General features: G+C 27.4%; 1 protein-coding gene across 2 annotated transcripts in view; it reads left to right on the forward strand.

Moving 5' to 3' along the window:
* LOC112682271 overlaps positions 1–22,435 on the forward strand; it is a 274,831-nt gene that overhangs the window by 147,324 nt on the left and 105,072 nt on the right. The window lies entirely within an intron of this gene.

Here is a 22,435-nt window from a genome sequence, read left to right on the forward strand (position 1 = left end):
CAGGTTTTTATGAAAATATCCCACTGTGCGACGACAGAAGATGTGTTCATAGTATAAAAACAGTATGAAAGATATCCTTAAATATATTTGCATACAACAAATTTATGAGTGTGTATGTGTGATTGTTTGTGTGTTTATGTGTGTGTGCATGTGCGTGTGTGTACCTGACACGAAATATCGATTTTCGATATGATGAGAAACGACCATGCACGTTACGTATAATACACAAATTGACAATTGTTCCAAAATTATGATCAAGTGTAGTCTAAAGTGCATTATCTTAAGAAATTTATATTAAGAAACATTATTATATTTTTAATTTAACCTCATTTCTTTGATTTTTTTCAAATCTTGTCACCTGAAAATTTTCATACGATAACTTATCGAATGTTGATTTTCTATAAACAATTTAAAAAATAAAAATAAAAATGTTAATATTATTATTGTTAATACATAAATAGCAGTATATATCGCAGCAGTTTGCGCATTGTTTATTTCAGTCTACGCTATTGATTGTTTCCAACTAACAATGTGGTAGAAAAAAAATCTCAGAATACTGATATAGATTCGCCAAGTTCATGAGGCTCTTCAAAACGTCATCTGTCAAATTCGTCTTATAAAGGCAGGATGATAAAAAAATCGAAATTTTTTTTCACCAAAACAAGTTCGCTAGTCTCGCCAATAACAATAACTGTGAAAATGAACTTGTCGCTGCAATACTGAATTTTGCTACGCACGTACCTTAAATATGCCTACCCAACGATTTACTAATTGTAAATATTTCAAACTTCGATTTTTGGATAAGAAGAGACCGCAGAGATATAATTATAATGTGTCTATTTATAGAATACAACCCTTTAATAATTCATAAACCATTAGTCCATTGCTAAAAATATAAATCAAATCTTACAGAAAAATATGAATTTTGACAATTTAAGATTAATGTCATAAGTTTTTATTTTACAACCGTAAGTTAAAAATGCTTTAACAAATAGCAATAAAGATGGATAAAAATACAATACATGAAGGATGTATTCGTTATAAATATATTCAAAGGAAATGAATATTTTCCGGTCATTTATTAAAGTCACTCAATTCTATAAATACTCAACAATACTGCCTATATATTTACATAAAGATGACGTGCATAGCAATTACTGTAATGATTGAAAGTTTGCAATATCTAAGTTATTTTTACTCGCGTTTATCGACTTTGAATAAGATTTTTATGAAATATTTTATAATGTAATACTTATATAAAAAAAAAGCATTTCAGAAAAATTGATGAAAGAAATGCTGATGGCGTGAGAACGAAATAATGCGTCGACAATTCCTAAATAATTTGGCGGTATAATTTAACCAATAACTTTTAGGTCATATTTTTTGATACAAAATATTGAATGATTCACCCATTGCTCTAAGAAATGTGAAATGCATGAAAACCGACCTACTCAAAGAGATATTAAATATTGGTAACATATTTAAATTCTAAATTTCTATTTTGAAATATTAATAGAATATAGGTAAATATGATTATATATATATATATATATTTAGCAAGGTGTCTTCTAGATGGATTACCTAAAGTAGTAGATAAACTTATCCTTCATTTTTTATAATCAAAAGTTCCAATGAAAAATTGAGTAAATACGTCTCAATAAAATTAATAATCTATACTATATAAAATTATTTTAATTCCAAAAAGTGTTGATATTTCAAAGTCTGACATAATAAGAATATATAATTATGGTATTATTTTGGGGATAAAGAAGACGGCAATAAGCAATTTATTGAAAGGTTAGTAAAAGTAAAAATGGATTAATTATCGCTTTAAAATGTTCAAGAAATTTGTTGATATTGTGTTTTTAGGCATAATTGTAGGTGATGTATTGACTCAGTGATAATGGCATATGATATATTATGTTTATTAGCATTAGAAGTCATAATTATTGAAGACGGTATGATGATATTGGGAGTGGGGTATTTATAGACTGCCATAAGTTTTTTTTCAATTTTGTAATTGTAATTTTAGTTAATATAACATTTCTGCCGCAATACCACAACAATTTCATAATATTTATAACGTAACAATTGAAAAATATATATTGTGTACAATCAACACGCATTAAATTAATTTTCATTACCTATTTTTTTTTCACAACCATATGAAAATTTATAATTAATTATATTTTTCACTTAACTTTCATATTAAAATATTTTAACTGCCCATTAAATATCTACCACGTGCATTCATAATACTCATATAATATATATATTTCGGTTAAAAATTCAGTAAAACTTTGTATTAAACGAACATTTAAATTTAAAATTTAATAAAATGGATTTATAATATATTACTTTTTGTACGAAAACGTTTGTTTAATAAACTTATAAAACATGTACCAATGTACCAATGCAGGAACTTAATTTGATAAGAATCTATGTAAAACATAACTACATCAACGTGAATATGAAGCTAACAAGTTGATATCAATTGTAAGTAGGTATAACTCGCAGTATAGAAAATGTCAATAAAATACCTATTAGCTGTCAAAAATTTTAATTAATATATTGGTTTGTCTGAAGCATAAATTATACAATAATAAAAGGTTTATTGTTTATTTATAGAATTTTTATTTTTTTCTCTACAGTTCACTTTATATTAATGATGAAATAATAATACACAGTATCATACATACTTTACTAACACTATTAGTTTCTGTGAAAAACAAGAGATGTATAAGTTTTACAATGGTGGTTTTTTATCCATTAACATTTTTCAGAGAAATAATTCACATCAAAAGTTACAGCTGCTAGCAACTTAGGAAAAATATTAGACACAGGTGTTTTTTTATCTTTATCGATTTTCGATTTCTTGGGTAGTTTTTTGGAACAATCCAAATCCGGAAAACAAACAATGTTAACTCATGAATATAATATTATCTTAGGAAAAAAAATCACTTAGTATTTTTACTCTATCCTGGTGGATTTAACACATAGAACAGAACTACATTTTTAGACTCGATAAATTTTAGTTTCAAATTATATTTTATTAGAAATGCAACACTTATGTTTTATCATATATTGACTTTCATTCAAGTTCGTTTTTCTATTGCGAAAAACTAATGATGATTTTGTTTTCATTTTTTTTAAAAAGAAAAAAAATTGATTGTTAAAAATCCGTACGTATAATTTTTTTTGGAATAAATACAAATAAATATAACATAAATGATAAATAATATTCTTTTTTTCTTCTCTTCCATCATAATATATTGGATTATATTTATTTCATTATAGGGATATTATTAATATTTATTCAATTTCTATAGTTTGACATAATAATTTAATATCTGTACACTAGAAAATCGTTACTTGAACGGGTTTTCATGTATTTTAGATAATATTCTAAATGACAATATTAACCGATCGATCAAGTGTGTGATGTTATTATTTCAGTGGAAGTGCGGGCTCTTGAACATGACCCGAGTGAAAATTTAAATATGCCTAATCGAGTATCACAATTCCTTCTCATAACATAAAATGTCAATACTGTAATGTCTCTTCTGTTAAGTACCTACTACTAGGTACTCAAGTCCTGTAAATATCGATACAGTTTAACACGAATGTATTCCATATACTTACGGAAAATATACGGTCGAATAAAAAAATATGGGTAAACACATTTTGAACACCCTAATGAAAACAAAATATTTAAATAACTTTCCGAAAATCTTCGCGTTATAATGAATTACATTGACTTTTATTCATGGATAAATCGTACCTTATTGACTAAAATATGTAAGATTATGTAAAATATCAAACGCAGGAAAAACAATCATGAAAGACATTAATACTTATAAAATATCTATGAAACCTAGCACATTTTATTATATAAATATACATTACTTTCAAATGTAACTACGTAAACTTTTAGATTCTGATCGGAATGATAGAATCTATTGGTTTTACAATGATGTGTTTTTTTTTATTTTTATATTTTTTTTTTTTTTTGTATTTGTCATCACGTTTTGGGGCTTAAAATGCTTCGATTTTCTTATTTTCTTAAACAGCAACTTTTCTGAAAGGAAAGTGAATGTAAATGGTACTTGGGCAAGTCAAAAATCAAACTTTTTCAATACTTTTTAAAAGCATCGGAATAAACCATAAAAAAATTACGAAAAACGGGAATTTTTACGCAATACCACGTTTCAGCAAACTACATTTTGTTAAAAATGCTCTAACTCAAAAACGAAAAATCGCATACACTTGAAATTTTCACCAAATATTTAAATTAGCATTTTCTATACATGGTAACGTTTACGGAGTATTTTGAAATTTTTTGACTTATTTATAGACAATTTAAATTTTAAATTTTTCCAAGTTTTTTTTTTTTAAATATCTATAAAAAAAAATGGCTGTCTAAAAACTCTTGAAAATTTAATAAAAGATTGATTATAAGTTATACTTATTGTAAAGGTACGTTTTCCCTGCAGCGTCCAGACGCAGCGTCCAAACGCAGAAAATCGAGCCGCCTAGACGCAGCGTCAAGACGCAACGTACGCCCGTTTTCGCTGCATGCGTCTAGACGCAGTAATTTTTGTATTTTTGATCAAATTACATTAATCGAAATTCAATCATAGTGCTTACGACCGTGATCTAATACACACGTAGGTTTCATCACCTTCATCATGATGCAACGACAATTAATTTTGAATAATAACCTTATGATTTGCGAGATTCTCAGACAAGAGGCAGCATTTGAAGATGAATTACTTTTAAGGATGATTCCTAAACCGAGAAATGCACCCAACAGCATAATAGTTACTAGGGAAACCGAAGGATTTTTTAAAAAACTAATTGAAGGACATCTTTTTAATAACGAAGTTAAATTTCGAGAATTTTTCCGTGTAAATAGGGAACAATTTAATTTCATTTTGTCATTGGTCAAAGATGATCTTACAAAAGAGCCAACTATGCGAGTACCTGTACCTATATCTCCCGACGAAAAATTGGCAATAACTTTAAGGTAAGCATATTAAGAAACATTATTTAAAAATTCGTATTTAAATTTTCATTAGTTTCAAATTCGTTTTTCGTGATACCTATGATATCATTGCATTCAAATTTAACACAAAAAGACCTACTCTATGACCGAGGTTTATTAATTTTGTAAATAAGAATAAAATCGTTAAGATATGAATATTATTATTATCATCTTATTATTAAGAAGGAAAACTCTGACTTTTTTAAAAGCTGAACTTTGTTCAAAGTATGTTATTTTCAAATTCATTCCGTGACCTTAACCTAATATATTTTTTTAAACTTATGTTCCAGATTTTTGGCTACAGGTGAATCTTTTCGGTCTTTGTCGTTTTCTTTCCGAATTTCTTACAGCTATATTAGCGTAATAGTGAAAGAAACGTTGGCAGCATTAAAAAAAATGTTAATGCCATTATTTTTGCCAAATCCCAATACTATCGACTATAAAGTTAAAGCTAATGAATTTTACACGAAATGGAACTTTCCAAACTGCATTCTTGCGATTGACGGAAAACACGTAAGAATCCGATGCCCTAATAATTCAGGCTCTTTGTATTTTAATTACAAAGATTATTTTTCTATTGTATTAATGGCAATGGTTGACGCGAACTACAAATTTATTGCGATCGATGTTGGCTCGTTTGGAAGAGAAGGGGATAGCGGAATATTTTTAAAATCTAATATGGGACAGCAAATTTTAAATTGTACGTTCAAATTTCCACAGGATTGTGCACTTCCCAATACAAATTTAGTAGTACCTCATGTAATACTTGGCGATCAAGCATTCAGATTACATAAACACATATTACGACCATTTTCACACAAATCAGCTAGAGGGGATAGTGGAAAAACTATATTTAATTATCGTCTCAGTCGTGCTAGACGAGTGACAGAAAATGTATTTGGTCTGTTGAGCCAAATATTTAGAGTGTTCTACCAACCAATAAATATCAACCCGAATACATGCGATGACTTAATAATTGTAACATGTTGTTTACACAACATGTTACGAGATGCCTACTTGGAAAAAAATGGAAAAATTTACTATCAATTTGACTCACAACAACCTAATCCTGACGGAAACATGACGCCCTTGGAACACGAAAGGGGCTTTTTGAGTACAGAAGGACTTGCTGTAAGAGACATTTTCAAAGATTACTTCGTAAATGAAGGAGCAGTACAGTGGCAAACATGAATAGTATACTCGTACAAACTAAAATAATAATATTTTTCAGTTTTAGCACATTTATTTTATTTTAAAAATATTATTTTTGATTAATATTATGTTTATAATTGAATGCATTCATATTTTACTTTTAATCAAAATTAATATAGTGTTCTTATATCCATAAAATATACCTATACGTTATTTGTATTATGTTTAGCTACATCCTGTGGGGTTCTTAACAATGAATAATAATATGTAATATGAAAATAAAAATTAAATTATATTTAGTTTAAATTAGCAATACGGACGGAAGGAGTCAACAAAATCCATATGTTCTATTTCTATATGAATCTATGTGTACATTTAGGTATACGTTTTTGGTTTTTCTGTGATCAATTATAATAATCTTTAAATATCTTAAATTGATATTGTCGACAATTTAGATTTTACCGTTATCGCTGGAAATAATTGGTTTTATATTTGGAACAAATACTCTAAAACATATATTATAAATAATCTTTTGGTTTATTGAAAATGAAAGTATGAACATATTTTAAAATACACTTGGGTATCAACTAGTTATAGTTTGAAAATTATTAATTATTAAGATTCATAACAAAATTAACAAAATAAAAGTAATTTCCAATATATCGTAAATCTAATCGTAAAAATAAAAATAAAAATAATCAACTTCTAAAATGATTAAAAAAATATTATTAATTAATATTAATGATATCGAAAGAAAAAATTAGTTAATTGTCATCTTCATAATTATGCGTCTTGTATAGTTCAAATCCATGCGATGATGACGAAGTGGATGGCGATGGACTTGGTTGTGTCACGTGACTCTGTTGAGATGGAAATTGATAATCGAAATATTGGGGCTGATATACTTGAGGTTGTGGACCAACTTGTGGTTGAAAGTTAGAATATTTATCTTCCAAGTGGCTGACAAGAGTTAAGATTTGCAGCTTTGCTTCGTTTATGGCACGCGGTGGTAGTTTTTTTACCGACGTCGAAATACTTTTAAAAAACAGATCTACACTATCCTCATGCTGATTACCAATACTTGAGACTAAAATCTCATTTTGTGCCTGGATTTTGGATAATAAATTATCCGTTTCTTTTGATCTTTTTGATAATATTGCACTTATTTTATCCTCTTTGGACCTAATCCGTTTTCCTGCGTACGATGATATTGATGGTAAATCTGAACATGTATTTGGAGATTCGAATGTTTCCTCGTCGTTTAGCGTATGATTTTGTGTGTCATCTCCGTCTTCAGCAGTTGACAAAGAATTATCATTTTCTTGATTTTTGACGTTTGATGTAGTCCTTTAATTTTTAAACTTTAATTTCAGTACATTATTAATAATTAAAAAAAATATTTTCATTACTTTCTCTCGTATTCAACTGAATCCATAAACGATAAGTATGAGAGTGTCCTATTCACTTTTTCAGAAGTTGCTGAACCAGTCGATAGTTTTTTTTTCTGTTTCATATATATATCTCTTATGTTCCTCCACCTTTTTTTGCAGTCTTCATCTATAAAAAATTAAACTATTTAGGTATACTACTATTAACTAATAAATAATTAATTATTAAACTATTTAAGTATTTAAACTTCCATAATTTAAAAGTTTATAATAATAACAATTATATAATCATAACTTGTATTTAAAATAAAGTAGTATTTAGTAATTACATTCAATAATATACATTCAATATGATTTTAGTGATCTAATTGGTACATAATCAGACAATTATATTAAGTACGTACCTGTTCTACCGACTTTTTCAGAAATAATTTTCCAAATTTTTTCTTTAAAATGAATATCTTTATGCTTAGGGTGAGCACTGTCAAAAATTTCCCTATTTTGTTGGACATATTCAATTAAAATTTCGTCCTCAGTTGAGGAAAAAAAAATTTTTTCGACATTATCAAACTTTTGACGCAAGAGGTCCGTACGCGACACTAGTCCAGACTAATACTGCGTCCGGACGCACTGCGACATTTACCGACGCGCTGCGTTAAACGCAAGTAGGAAAACAGTCACAACTAAAATGCATGTACCTAGTAACAATGCGTCTGACGCTGCGTTTGGACGCTGCAGGGAAAACGTACCTTAACTAAAAAAAATTGGAAATCGTTTCACACAAATTTATTTTATAAGCTCATAAAGTTCAAATTTGTATTTAATTTGTCAAAATCATGATAATTTGCTAGTTATTTTGTAGATAAAAATTCATAAAATGTATTCTGTTTATAATTAAGGTTCAAAATTTTAACACTAGGTTATCCATAAGTCATTCTTCAAAAAACTATAAAAACATTTTTACCGGACTTTAAGAAAAAAATGTTATGACAGTTTGAAATTTAAATTCTTACAAAATTGCCTAAAATAACGATTTATCCTCAAACGGTTTTAAATATTTGTAATAATTCAAAAAGTATGAGTCGCAGTAACTTGAAATTTTTACCAGTTGTTAAGATTGGCATTTTCTTCAAGTAACATATTTTTCAAAATATTATATTGACTTTCAAACAATTTATAGGCATCTGAAATATTCGATTTTTTTACAATTTTTTTTATAATCGTTGATAAAAAAAATTTGTCTGGTACAAAATACTTGAAAATTTAATAGAACATTCCACAAAAGTTGCCATTCAACATTCAAAAATAATTGAAATCTATAGGCACAATTTTTTTTTACAAGCGTTTGAACAGCGAATATTGACATAAAATTACTTGTAAAATATAATATAATATATAATATTCTAGACTGACAAATCATATCGGTTTTTGGAATTTGCTCTAACTCAAAAACAAAAAAACGCAAATACTTGAAGACTGCTTTCTATATATAAGATTATTATAATATAATAAAAATAATATATATCTATATATAATAATATTTTTTCTATATTTATATTTTACAAATCATCTCCGTTCAGAATTGTTATTCGTATACAATGATACCTATCATTGCATTTAAATTTAACAAATCCATTATAATGACCTATCCTATAAACGAGGTGCACCCCTACTGTACATCAGAGCAAGGCCCATCCGATTCTTTTTTCTGTTGTTGTTGTTGACCAATATTGCAAAGAATATTATCGTTACCAACATGGGTCATGGGACGAAATGTATGGAAAATAATTGGTTTTGCACGCATATTCATTTATTAAAATATTTATAATATATGTAAAAAAGATCCATCTACTAAATATTTTCTCCGGACAATTTCACTTTGGAATTGAATTTCCGGCTATGTCTATTCACATTTTACGTTGTACGATGGGTACTGCAGTTTAGGGGAATATAATAATAAACCCTATAACGCTGCGATATAACCATTGCGAATAAAACATCGTCTACATCAAACGTTTACGCCTATAAAATGCCAACGATAATATTGTTAAGTATCTTACACTGCATACTTATACACATTTATCGGTACGTATCAATTACGATAACTTGTCGATATTCGAGATATTTTTCATTAATACCGCCATCGAACAAGATAATAATCGAAAACTTTAACATAATAATATGAACATTAATTTAATTTTATTTCATTTTAATTATTTCATTTATTTTATTAATGCATATCTATTGTAAGTACTTTCAACTTAATATACTATGCCACCGCCGTCACAAAATTTTCAATCGTAGAACGCGAATCATCAATTATCCTCTAATGATCATAACGTTTAAATGGTTTGAAAAACGTACGATTACAAATTATGATAATGTTATGAATCCACAACACGTGTTTAAGTTTTTTTGTTTATTCTAGTAAAATATCAAAGCTTTGTAACTCGATTTTCAACAGTATAGGTACATACAGGCAGCATCAGTATATTAAAGTGACCTATATTTTCTATTTTACTATTAAATACCATTTATAGTTTGAATTCCACTATGATCAATTGTATTGATCGGAGTTATAATTTTCCTGATTGATTATTTAAGTATGAGTATAAAAATGCAATATTAAAATAAATATATTATTATATTACTTTTTTAAATTATAGAATCCATATTTTGTTAATTATTTATCATCTCAATGTGATTTATTTTATTGATTTATTGATATTTGGTTTATAATTAATACATTTTATTAAATTGTGGCCACTACGTTTATTTATTAGTGAGTTTATTAAATCAGATTTTATAAAATTAAATTTTGAAAATAGTGACTTCGGTACATGAATAAGTTAAAGAAACTATTGCTTCATGTTACATTTAATATGTTATGTACGTTAGTTGTATGTTAGTACGTTCTTAACGAATCTACAGTTTAATTATCTGAAAGACGTTAACAATTGTAAAAATATACTAATATTGTGATGTTGTAATTTATTATTAAAGATAAAACTATAATAAAAATATTTAAATTTTTTTGCGAGCTCTCATAACTGTTTTTGTATACCATTTCGTATCATGGATTTTCCATCCCTACTCTATACCATAAAATATTATTCTACAAATACATAAAATATCAACCAATATTATTTACAATAAATAAAAATTAAATAATTAATACATTACTTATTATCAACGTTGAAAATGGTTTGAAAGTTACATATTTATAACAGAACGCTGTACTATTGTTTAACCATTTCCTTAAAATAAATTTATAAAAAAAAATAACCATCGTTTTAAGTTAAAACGAAAAACCTATTTGTTTTTATTTTTATATTTTTAAGTTTGCAATCTGTAACATTATTTACAATACAATAAAGGAAATTAACATAACCATAATATAAAATACAATCAACAACAAAACTCAAAAATGAAAACTTCACTTACAGAGCATTTCTTGTATATATTATTGTTTTCAATAATTAAGTTTTTAATCAAGTTGCCTTTGTCCAATTTCTCTTAAACTGCTTTGGAAAGGTTTTTGTGATACTGAGAGTGTGTTTTGAAAGTAAGTGGATTCCTATTGAATTTAGCGATTCTGTTTACGGTTTTTGTTTACCATTAGTAAGCTTTTGTATAATGTAACATACCACTAGATTGCTGATACGTGTTTTTAATTGATTAATCGAAACGTTAAGTGCAGTCGGATGTTCGAGGTTTTTTCATTATTTCCAAATCTAGATTCAATGGAACTAAATTATTTACTAGGTTAAGTTAGGTAGGTCTAAGCAATTAACCAACAAAATGGAAGTAAGAAAAATAGTGAAAATTCAATTACATTGATTTTGTTCATGTGTTGTTGTTCCAAATCTATTTTGATTAGTGAATAGTACATATACAGAGTTTTAAATTTGTTTTTAAAGAATAATTTTAAGTATTTTTATTGTTACTTATACATTGCATCCGTAATTCAATAATCATGTAGCTATAATATCTATAGCTTGAAAAATGAAGAGATACTTCGAAATAATCGTAAATTTTTAATATTCAGTGTATAAATATAACACATAAAATGTATATTTATTATTAACACGTAGCTCTTATTAAAGATTTGGGCCATCATTGAGCTGTTTATAAATCACTTACCAAGTCGCACGAAATTAATATTTCGTGTAATTTAATTTTAGCTTAGCATAAATTATATAAAAAGAAAAGAATAACATAAATTAGTCTGCTCCACAAAATCTAAGGATTCCAGTTAGGATTCCAGTTAGTGGGGCAGTTTTGAAAGTCCCGCAAGATGTACATAAATATTGAAAGTAGTTATTGTATTAGACAATGAACTATCTTTTAAATATTTTTTTGAAATATTGATCTTTCAATAAATAATTGAAAAATTGAGTTTAAGTTGGAATTGGAGACATTGGGTTTTCACGAAACACTGAATGTTTCCTAAGGGTTCTGTGGTCATAAAAGTTAGTGAACTGCTGAACTAAGTAACATGTATACCTATTCATCAATAAACTCATTTTCCAATTTTATTTATTCATTTTATATCTTTGGCGAAGTCACGAAAATATTATATATTATGTATGCATCCGTTCTTTGGGATCCATACACGACAACTGACTCCTCACATATAGAGCTAGTCCAGAGGCGTTTCTTACCATCCAATTTTTTAAAAATTACCAACATTTAAAAAATAGAGCATACTAAACATGATTACCTTTATGTATTTAATAAGCTTGGACTGATTTCCTTGGTAGATAGACGTATGACAGCAAATCTAGTATTATTGAATAAGTTAATTAATGGTCCACCTTTGTATCATTTATATATTTATATTTTATTATGTATTAAATATTATCATTCTTACAACGATCCGTATTATTTTTTCTCATTAAATTTTCGTCCGTGAACACTACTTAACTATTATGTTCTGAAATAAAAATAATAATGATATTAATTTCAACTAATATAAGCACACAATGAATACTGATGCCTGTATTCATATTAGTATACTTTAAAATTTCGGAGTGTTGAGATTTGAAACAGGAGAAGTTTTGTCGGCTGCGACACGATTGAGCATAAAACACCTTTTTTGCGACACGATTGAGCATAAATTGTCGGCGTATCAAAGGAAATTGAAATACAAAAGAAAACCAACACGATTGAGCATAAAAAACTCTGCAACGTTGCCATTTTCAATTTTGAACTGTATCGTATAAAAACATTTATTTAAATAATTATAATAAATCAAAATATAACATGACAAAAAAAATATCATGTTTTCATAGTCAATATTTAATATGCATGAAAATACTTATGATAGTAGTATAAATAGCTGTCACAGTATATAGATATTTTTGTTAATAATAAAATAATAATAATAGTTATGACTTATGACTTATCAAAATAATAAAATCAAAATATTTATAAATAGTTGTCACATTCATATTATAATACAGTATAATATACCTAGCTAGATTTTTTGATAATAATAAATTAAATTGATACACCTTGGTATCTGCTTCCAATTTGACTTAAATAAATTAATAAAGATTCCGTATTCTTACGATTTAAAAACTGGCTGTAGGCTTGAATATTCAATTCATTTTTTTTTATTTCTTTTGCGGATTGTAATTTTCCAGGCTTGTGTCGAATTGAATTGATCTTAGTCGATGTTTCCGCTTGTGTTTCGATCAATACCCTAACGACTGTATGAACATGGGGGTGAGGTGAATAAAACTGTGAATTGTACGTGCGATGAAAGCTTTCAGCTGCATTGGTCGTTCTAAAAAAAATTAAATAAAACAATACAAATTAGTAAAAAAAGTTTTTATAATAAGTTTTAAAAAATATTGTTAAAAACCTTGGGTTTAGCGAAGGAGTTTCCGCCCAAATATTTGGAGGAAACTGGCAGTGATCTTCAATATAGTTGTGTATAATGTAATCAGAAAATATGAAACCGTCATCATTTGGACAAATTGATATTAACTCGTGAAATGCATCAACTACTTCTTCTGGGGAAATAAACGCCAAACCAAAAAACATTTTCAACCATTTCCCTAGTTCATTACTGTTGTCCATGTATGCTATTCTGAGTGAAGGTTCGCCAACAATCTACAAACAAATTATTATATTTTAGTAAAAAAGCACTATATTATATAACTGTTTCTTACTTTTTTCCACCATGATTGTCCTAAATGAAATCTACATCCAATTATTTTAATATTTCCAAACACGTCTGTAATTGCCTGATGAGCTCCAATTTCAAAATCAACATGAAATGTGTTAATTTGCAAACTTTTTTCGCATAATTTCAAACATAAATTATTTAAAAATTGCCACATTTTAATATAAGTAGACCTAGTTTTATTTGGTAAAAAAAAGTAAACAAGTGGTAAGTAGTATCCATTTTTATATCCATGTATTGTGTACAATTGAATAAAATATTTTGGAGCATAATTAAATGTGCCATCGCCAAAATACTCAGTACAATTATTTGTCATAAATTGTAGATTTTGTTCTGTAGTTAAACATACAAAATTATCATCAGTCGGCATGTAAATGAATTGTTGACCCTTATATTTAAAACATTCTTCATTTTTTAAGTCACTTAATTGATGAATTGTTTCATCCAAAGAAGTTGGTAATTTAGGATAGGTCTGCTTCCGTTTATCATACATTGCTTTCCGTACATTTCTTACATTTTGATTGTTTAAATTTGATGTTGGAGAAGAATTTAAAAGTTCGGTGCGAATAATTTTAAGTGGCCGTGTGTAAATTGATTCTTCAGCTTTTCTTTTGCAATTTTCTCTTAAAACTTGCGTTTCTATTTTCTCAATAGAATTTTTATCGTGATTATGTTGTCCAGCAGTTTCAATCACTTTACGTTTATCGAAACCCGAGAACATTATTGCCGAACATTTATTATTAGTACACCTCCATCTCAAAAGATTGTCTTTTTTTCGCTCTCCAATTAATTTATACTTGTATAAATTAACTAGGGCCAATTCTTTGCCTCTTTCCGATAAAATAATTGTTATATCCATATTTTAAAAAAATAGAAAAACGCACTAAGTATACACGCACTATACACTACACAGGTGATCGAACACTGATATTATTTCTATAATAATTTTGGATTTGTATCTTAATTATCTTATATTTTCCCCCGATGCTAAATGTTTAAAACGTCGTTTTGCTCCGGAACTAATTTATTAATCGATAACATTGTCGATAAAATTTATAAAGCCGATAAAGCTCACGGCTCGCGTCAGATATCATAATAATTGGTGTAATAATACGAGAAAATAATAAATTACAAAATTTTGGCAACGTGAATGTGGCAACGTCGCATAAAATATTCTATGCTCAATCGTGTTGCTAAAAAGGTCTATGCTCAATCGTTTTATGCTCAATCGTGCTTTACCGGTTTTGTCAATGGTAGACTTCTTCAGTAATCTTTCCATCGCCAACAACTTAAGTTTATCGTTTACACTTATTATACCGATTTGTATGAATCGTAAAAGGTGGTTTAAAAAAATAATAAAAATACATTAATAATTACTTGAAACCAAGATTTAATTTTAAATCTTTCAAATCATCCGAGTAGTATTTCTAAGGTAGAAAACCATGTAATGTACCAATGTTTGTTTTGCAAATTGTTCATATGCTTGAAAAATCGATGTCTAATAACCACATATTAATATTATCCAATATAGTTTATTTCTACACAATTGTTCGCAGATGTTATTTCAAAGCTTGTACACATTTATCAAGTCGTATTTGACTCTTTAGACCAGGATCTATCTAGTTGTGCTATGGTTAAACCAGCTGTATCCGAGTTGTGTTCCACATAATAATAATTACAAAATTAACAACTAATTGGGTCCGATTATAAAAACGATAACATACTAGTTCGGTCCGACCACTCCGATGGTAAAATTTATAGCTTACAAGTATTGATACACTTAATAATTTTAAAAAATTAATAAATTCGAGTTTGTAAATGCTCTATGGTTAAGATTATTACCAATTGTGTAAATTTTTAAAATTTTTTATCGTTTATTTTATTTATTTACCATATGCTAGTATTCTTATTTTCAATTCATAATTATATATAATTATATACTAAGCATTAGAAACTTTAATAAAAAAAAAAAAAAATCATACCTGTGTCTAATATATATAGATAACTGGCAAGCCTAAGTCTATAAAAATGAGAAGGAAAATGTTTTATTTATTTTTTATTTTTTGGACCAAACTCAAGTAGTGCTAGTAAAGTCATAAAACTCAACTAGTGTACTACCTGAAAAATACTGAGACCTAACTAAACTAAATAAGGGTATTGGGACCCAACTAGTAAACGCTGATTATACGGTATTCGTATGATTCTTGGTATTTTACAAAAATCAGACGTGTTAAAACCATACAATGGGTATAACACAATATGTTTGCAAATGCATGTCTAACCGAGGAGTAAATAAGACTGGATTGCTTGGGTATAAAAATGAAAAGTATACTTAACGAATCACCTTGCATAAATAATCAAACACTATGCAATGTTTTTGTTGTTTTGGTATTTTATTATATTTCAAAAATATTGCATCACTACCAATAATTAAATAATATACCTAACTCATCTTTGACAATCGAATTACGTCCATAGGTTTCCGCTTCGGTAAGCTTTACAGTTACCTACCGTTGTAAAATTTCCCATTCAAGTTGAATATTAGGTTTATACATGTATTGATGTTTTACATTGTTATTATTAAATTAGTGTTCGAATGAAACGGAAGAAAACTAAGGTATGCTGAATCGTGTTAATGAAAACGCTTGTCAATGATATATTATATTATATTTTATATTTATATGATGTCATCTTTGTATTGTAAATAATTTACTTCTTTAAATCATCGAATATCATGTATACTCACGAAGAGAATTATTGTCTAGAATTGAAAATGTTTTTAACACGTTTTTATGAACGTTGGTAATACTTTACAGTATTCGTAATAAATAATTTTATACACATAACAGTATGCTAAATCACCAATTTAATAGATTTAAAAAGTTTTAAGTGGTCTGTTTAAGAGAACTTCTGTCTTCTGTTAGGAGACAGCGACCTAGTTTTTGTATAAATTAAATCAAAACGCATAAACCAAATTTATATACATTTTATTTGGTATAACATTTTATGCATAAAGTTTCAAGAGGTAATATTTTTAATAACACATGTTTTAAATAATAATATTTTAAGTAACAATTAATATTATACATTTATATTTAATTATTTCTTAACATCTTTATAAGGAAAATAGCACGAAAATATATGATGGAAAAAAATAGAAAAAAGACTAATCATAATTAGCCTAAAATGTGTATAGTAAAAACTTATTTAATAGATATTCATACATATTTTATTAAATACTGTAATAAATGCTTTTAATATTCGATGCATTTGTATAACAGATCTGTTATTATATCTAGCCGAAATCGTATCACTAATTTAATAAAATTATCACTCTATTCTGTATGTATATGTCTAAAACAATCGTATATTCTTTATCTGCCTCAAAATCTATGGTATTCTGTCAAGAAATTGAATTACATCAATCTTGCATTAAACGTAATAACGTAAATGGTTATATTATACACTAGGAAACAGTTGGGAAAGTAATTGTTGCCTTATATTTTTAGCACAATTTGGCATTCATTGTTTATTAAAACATAGCCGTGAATGGAAATAAAAAAGTAATTTCTTTCTTTTTTAATCTTTTTTTATAACATCAGCAACATTATCAGCAGTCATTATTAGTTTTTACATTTAAAAAATATATACATTTACAATTAGTATATATACATTTTTATTTTTTACACAGGAAAAGTTTTTTATATGGTCAAATAAATTGTTGTTTTAAAAAAAAAAATATTATTAGATTTGATTTTATTATTGGTCGAGACCCAGTGCAACATCAATCTTATGGGGAATTGTATATACGTTACAATCTTGAGCGTAAGTTAGGCATTCTATAATGATATGTTTGATAGAAAGGACGATTTCATAGGTTTGAAAAATAGGGGGGTTATTCCAGAATATCAAAAAGCCATGCGTGGTCGTTTTTTGTTCAATTTTTAACCTGTTTATAACCGCTTCTTCTTTTTTATTATAATAAGAGTTTATCCATTGATATATATCTTCTTTTTATCACATAAAGTTACGTACGTTGTTTTCCCCACATAATTTTTCAATTTATAAATGGTAATATCCATTTGTTAAATGAGTCGCTAAGAATGATGTATTTTGAGTATTTTTCTAGTATTATGCTTTCAATAGCCATTGAAATCGCCATTGATTCTGCTGTAAATATGGAACAGTTGGTTGGTAAATTATGAAGTATTTTTTTATTTATGAAATATTATAGACCAGTGGTTCTCAATCTTTTTAGTACCGTGACTCAAATTTCCCCCGAAAAATCTTTCACGACCTACACGATTTCACTTATCAAAAATAAGTAAAAAATTATATTATGTAAATATGTATACATTTGTATTAGGTATTTAGTGTTTTATAGGATTATAGTTAATATATTTTTACAAATGTACTTTTAATAATGAGGTATATGCGAAATATGTGCTAGTTTTCTGTTATTATTAATAACAGCATTAACATCGACGTAAATTTTAGTTATTTCAACTGTAAGGAGTTCGATAAGTTAAGCTTGTTTTGATGTTTGTTTTTAATGCCCACCATTGCCGAAAATCCAACTTCACATATTTATGAAGATGATAATGGGAGTAGTATTTTTATAGCTTCAGCTGAAAGAATTGGAAATGATTGTTGAGACGACAACTAAAGCTGAATCACATTATTGCGGCTAAATTGAAGTTTTAAAGATGAATCTTTTGATAAATCAATGATTTCTTCATCGATTTTTGTCGATATCCTAGTGGATACACAACCAAGCTATATTGTTTATATTTTTTCATTTCTTCAAGAAAGTGAAAATTAAAATTACCTACAAGGAAATTAAATGCAAACTGATAAGGTTAATTATGTCATCAGCTATTTTTATATCATTTTCAGTTATGAAAGTTTAAAATGTTTCAAAACAATCATATATTTGCTTTTCAATGTTTTTTTGCCATAAAGTAAGTTTTTTCATAAAACCTTTAATTTTATCATGAGCTGGCTCTTTGTGTTCCTTGTATATATAAATTTAGTTAGTTAAATGATTAATTTAAAATACATTTCTTGGAATTTATATAATTCAAAAAATGTTTGTGACCCACCAAAAATTGACTGATGACCCACGAGTGGGTCGTAACCCACACTTTGAGAAACGCTGTTATAGACATTTCAACACCTTCTATAGTGTTTGGTTTATTTGTGTATTAGTGATAGGAATTATTCAAATATTCGAATAATTCCCATCACTACTGTGTATACTCCATTGTGGTCTTTGTAATTTTCGAGTATTTTAGGTAGTTTTTGAATATGTCGGGGTTTGTTATTTAAATAGATAGTTCTATATTAATTTCGTATTCACTCGCCCATAAGGGTTTTGTTTTTTTTTTCTTTAATTTTAATTTTTTATATGTTGATGTTATTTTCTATCGTCAATTTTTTAAAATTCATTATTGTTTTTTTTTTTTCATGAATTGAATAATTATACTTAACAGTTTTTACTATATATTTAAGGTATACCATATTTCAAGCCTTTTTATTTCTGGGACGAGTTCACCAGCTAAGTTATATATGCTTACAACTGAACTGCTGTGGAAGGCTCCTATTGCTAATCATAGTCCAAAATTGTTGGCATTATCTAGCCAATTAAATTTAGATTTGGATGCTATTCTTCAGACTTGTTCTGTTGTTCAGTTTGAACTGGATTAATGATTCATGGATTTTTATTAAAGTTTTTGTTTTTTCTCCACAAAAAATATGTTTCCTTGTTTTTTTTAGTACATTTAAGCATTTATTGTTTATAAAAAATAGCCGTGAATGAAAATCGAAAAGTACTTTGTTTAGCAGAACAAAGTAAACCAAGCTATAGAAAGTATAGATTCAAAAATATTGATGAAAAATCAATGAACTTTTTTTTATGAAAATATGAGTACTATCTTTTTTTTACAAACAAATCGCGTATGCGTTTTTGCATTTATTTTTAAACATTCAACTATTGTAGCTATATTATGTTCCTTGAACCTTGAATAATATAGTTGATAATAGTAATTTGAAGCTGTTATTATAGGTATTTTTTTCGTAACGCAATCCTATAAATATTGTATTCAACTTGAATCGGCCACGTTACTTTATACGATGTATATTGGAGCCTAAGCTTAAAAAATGATACATACCATGAAAATAATGTTGCAGTCGTATGTATTTAAGAGTTTGATGCTACGTTGTATATATTTCCTCATTTTGTCATACATTGTAAATAACATTCAGAGCATTACATGGTCTTTCCGAAGCCAACGGAAAGGAGGGCGACGGTACCATTTTATTCCAGACCCATGTCTAGGAAAATGTATAGGGGTCGTTGAAGTTCAGATTGATCAGAAATATTCATTAGAAATTATTATTTTAGTATACAGGGCGTCTCACCATGTTTTACTGATTTTTATTAACCGGTTATTAATATTGAAATTTTTAAATTTTTAATTTTTTCAATACTATTTTATATTATATTATATTATATTATATACAACGCCAATAATATAATCAATATTAGTGGGATACATTCATCACTACTAATAAAATGTTTTTTCACCCCTCAATTACATTGAAAAAAAACTTTCGAGTTGTTCTAGTTATACAAATTCAATATAGTCACATTGTGTAAGATAGTATTCTAAAAACTTTAATGTAACATACGTAAATATACAACGAATATTTCCTGTATAATAGCCATTTTAATTTTTAGAGAAAGGAGAGGGAAGATCTTTTAACTGTACATTTATCAACAGTTAAAACAAGGACAAATATTTTAGTCCGTTACAAAATAAAATTTTTATCAGTTTTATTACTTATATTATGATGTTACGATTATTGTAATCTAAGGCGTATTGTAGAAGCTATCTATTGATAACAATTTATATTTATTACCGTTGATAAATATACAACTAAAATATTTTCATACCCCTACTCTAGAAATTAAAATGGCTTTTATGCAGAAAATATTCATCGGATATTTACGTATGTTACATTACATTTCTATAATAATATACAATGTAACTATACCGACATTTGTACAATAAAATCAACTAGAAAGTAATTTTTTTAATTTGATGAAGGGGTGAAAAATATTATTTCATTGATCGTTATGTATGTGTCCCTCTAACACAAAATACAATTGAAAAAATAAAAAAATGTCAATATCAATTGATAAATAAAAACCGGTAGAACACTGTGAAATACTATGTATTATTTCTAAATTATTTTTCTTAGTAATATATTAATAAATTAATAATTGATAATTATAATTGAATTATAACTGTAGTTTATTATGTTTATTATTGGAGTGTGAAGAATTACATAATTTCATCAAGATTTACGTAGAAACTCGTTATCGCAAATATCGACGCAACAACAACAAAAATTGTATTTTCAATGATTGTCATAAAGTTTGAAGGCCACTGCTTTACCAAGCCATGGTCTCCAATATCATTGTCTTGGAACAACTAACTCGAGGAGAACTTAACCGTCAGGGATTGAGAATCCTGCCCATATAATTACGCATGTGAGTCCATCATCACTATCAGTAGGTGCGTGTTTAGTGAGCTATTCAGATGATTTGGTTTTATTGCCATTAGGATTGAAGATAAAATCCAAATTTCCATACCTTCGTCTGAAGCAGAATGATGTTGGAATTATTTGTGCGCGCGTACTATGTGTACGCAACCTACTGTGCACGTCTGTAATAATTATTATCTATGTTGACCCTTTTATATAGTCTTAGGGTTTCCCTCTACGTAATTAAATTATCATTATTAAATCCTGTGTGTGCTGTAAACCGTCTCCATTCGTCCTGGTGCTTGTCCGCCCGTTTTCGCTGTAAATTATTATCCTGTTATTATGACTTTACGCAACATCGGTACCATTAACTACCTGATTCAATACGTAGCTCTAAATATAAATTGTATTACTTCCACTACTAACTAAAGGCGTTGTTATAAATTCATCGTAAGTATTATATCGCAGTCCAACGTAACTGGTCCTTTGAGTTTAATATATTATACGTTTAATCATAAATAAATACACTCTAATATAGCTAGATTTAGCTGTCTAACTTAATTTTGAATTTGGTTGGTGGGAGACATATAATATTTCAACTATACTTTTACTGAAATAAAATCTTGAATAGAATATTGTATTTATTGATAGAGCAAAAATTTTGTATATTAATACACAAGAAAAACTGAAACAACATTTTTATGATAGTCGTATTATAATATTTTCTTGTGAAAACTCAAAGCATCGTGCTCATCATCCACTTATTATACCTTCAGCTCAAATATATTCGGTACCTATGAGAATATTATTCACTTTATTAGCAATATACATATAACTGTGTAAATATATGAGTAAATGCCTTATTATTTTCCCTGAAATAATAATATTCTGTATTAAAGAATAATATGGAGAAAAAGTAGAAATCTACAACTAGAAGATAATGACGTCCTGAATGCGTATACGATATTGCCAAAAGAAAAAAAAAAATTAAAATTTATAAATATCAATTCAACGTGAGTTGAAATTATTTTTTTCATTATTAAATCCAAGCCAAATTATCCAGCCTATTTGGGTTCAACTGATCTTGTTTTGAACCTTTAATAATGAAAG

Source organism: Sipha flava, unplaced genomic scaffold, assembly GCF_003268045.1.
Source record: "Sipha flava isolate LNK unplaced genomic scaffold, YSA_version1 201_pilon_pilon, whole genome shotgun sequence".
NCBI lineage: Eukaryota > Metazoa > Arthropoda > Insecta > Hemiptera > Aphididae > Sipha > Sipha flava.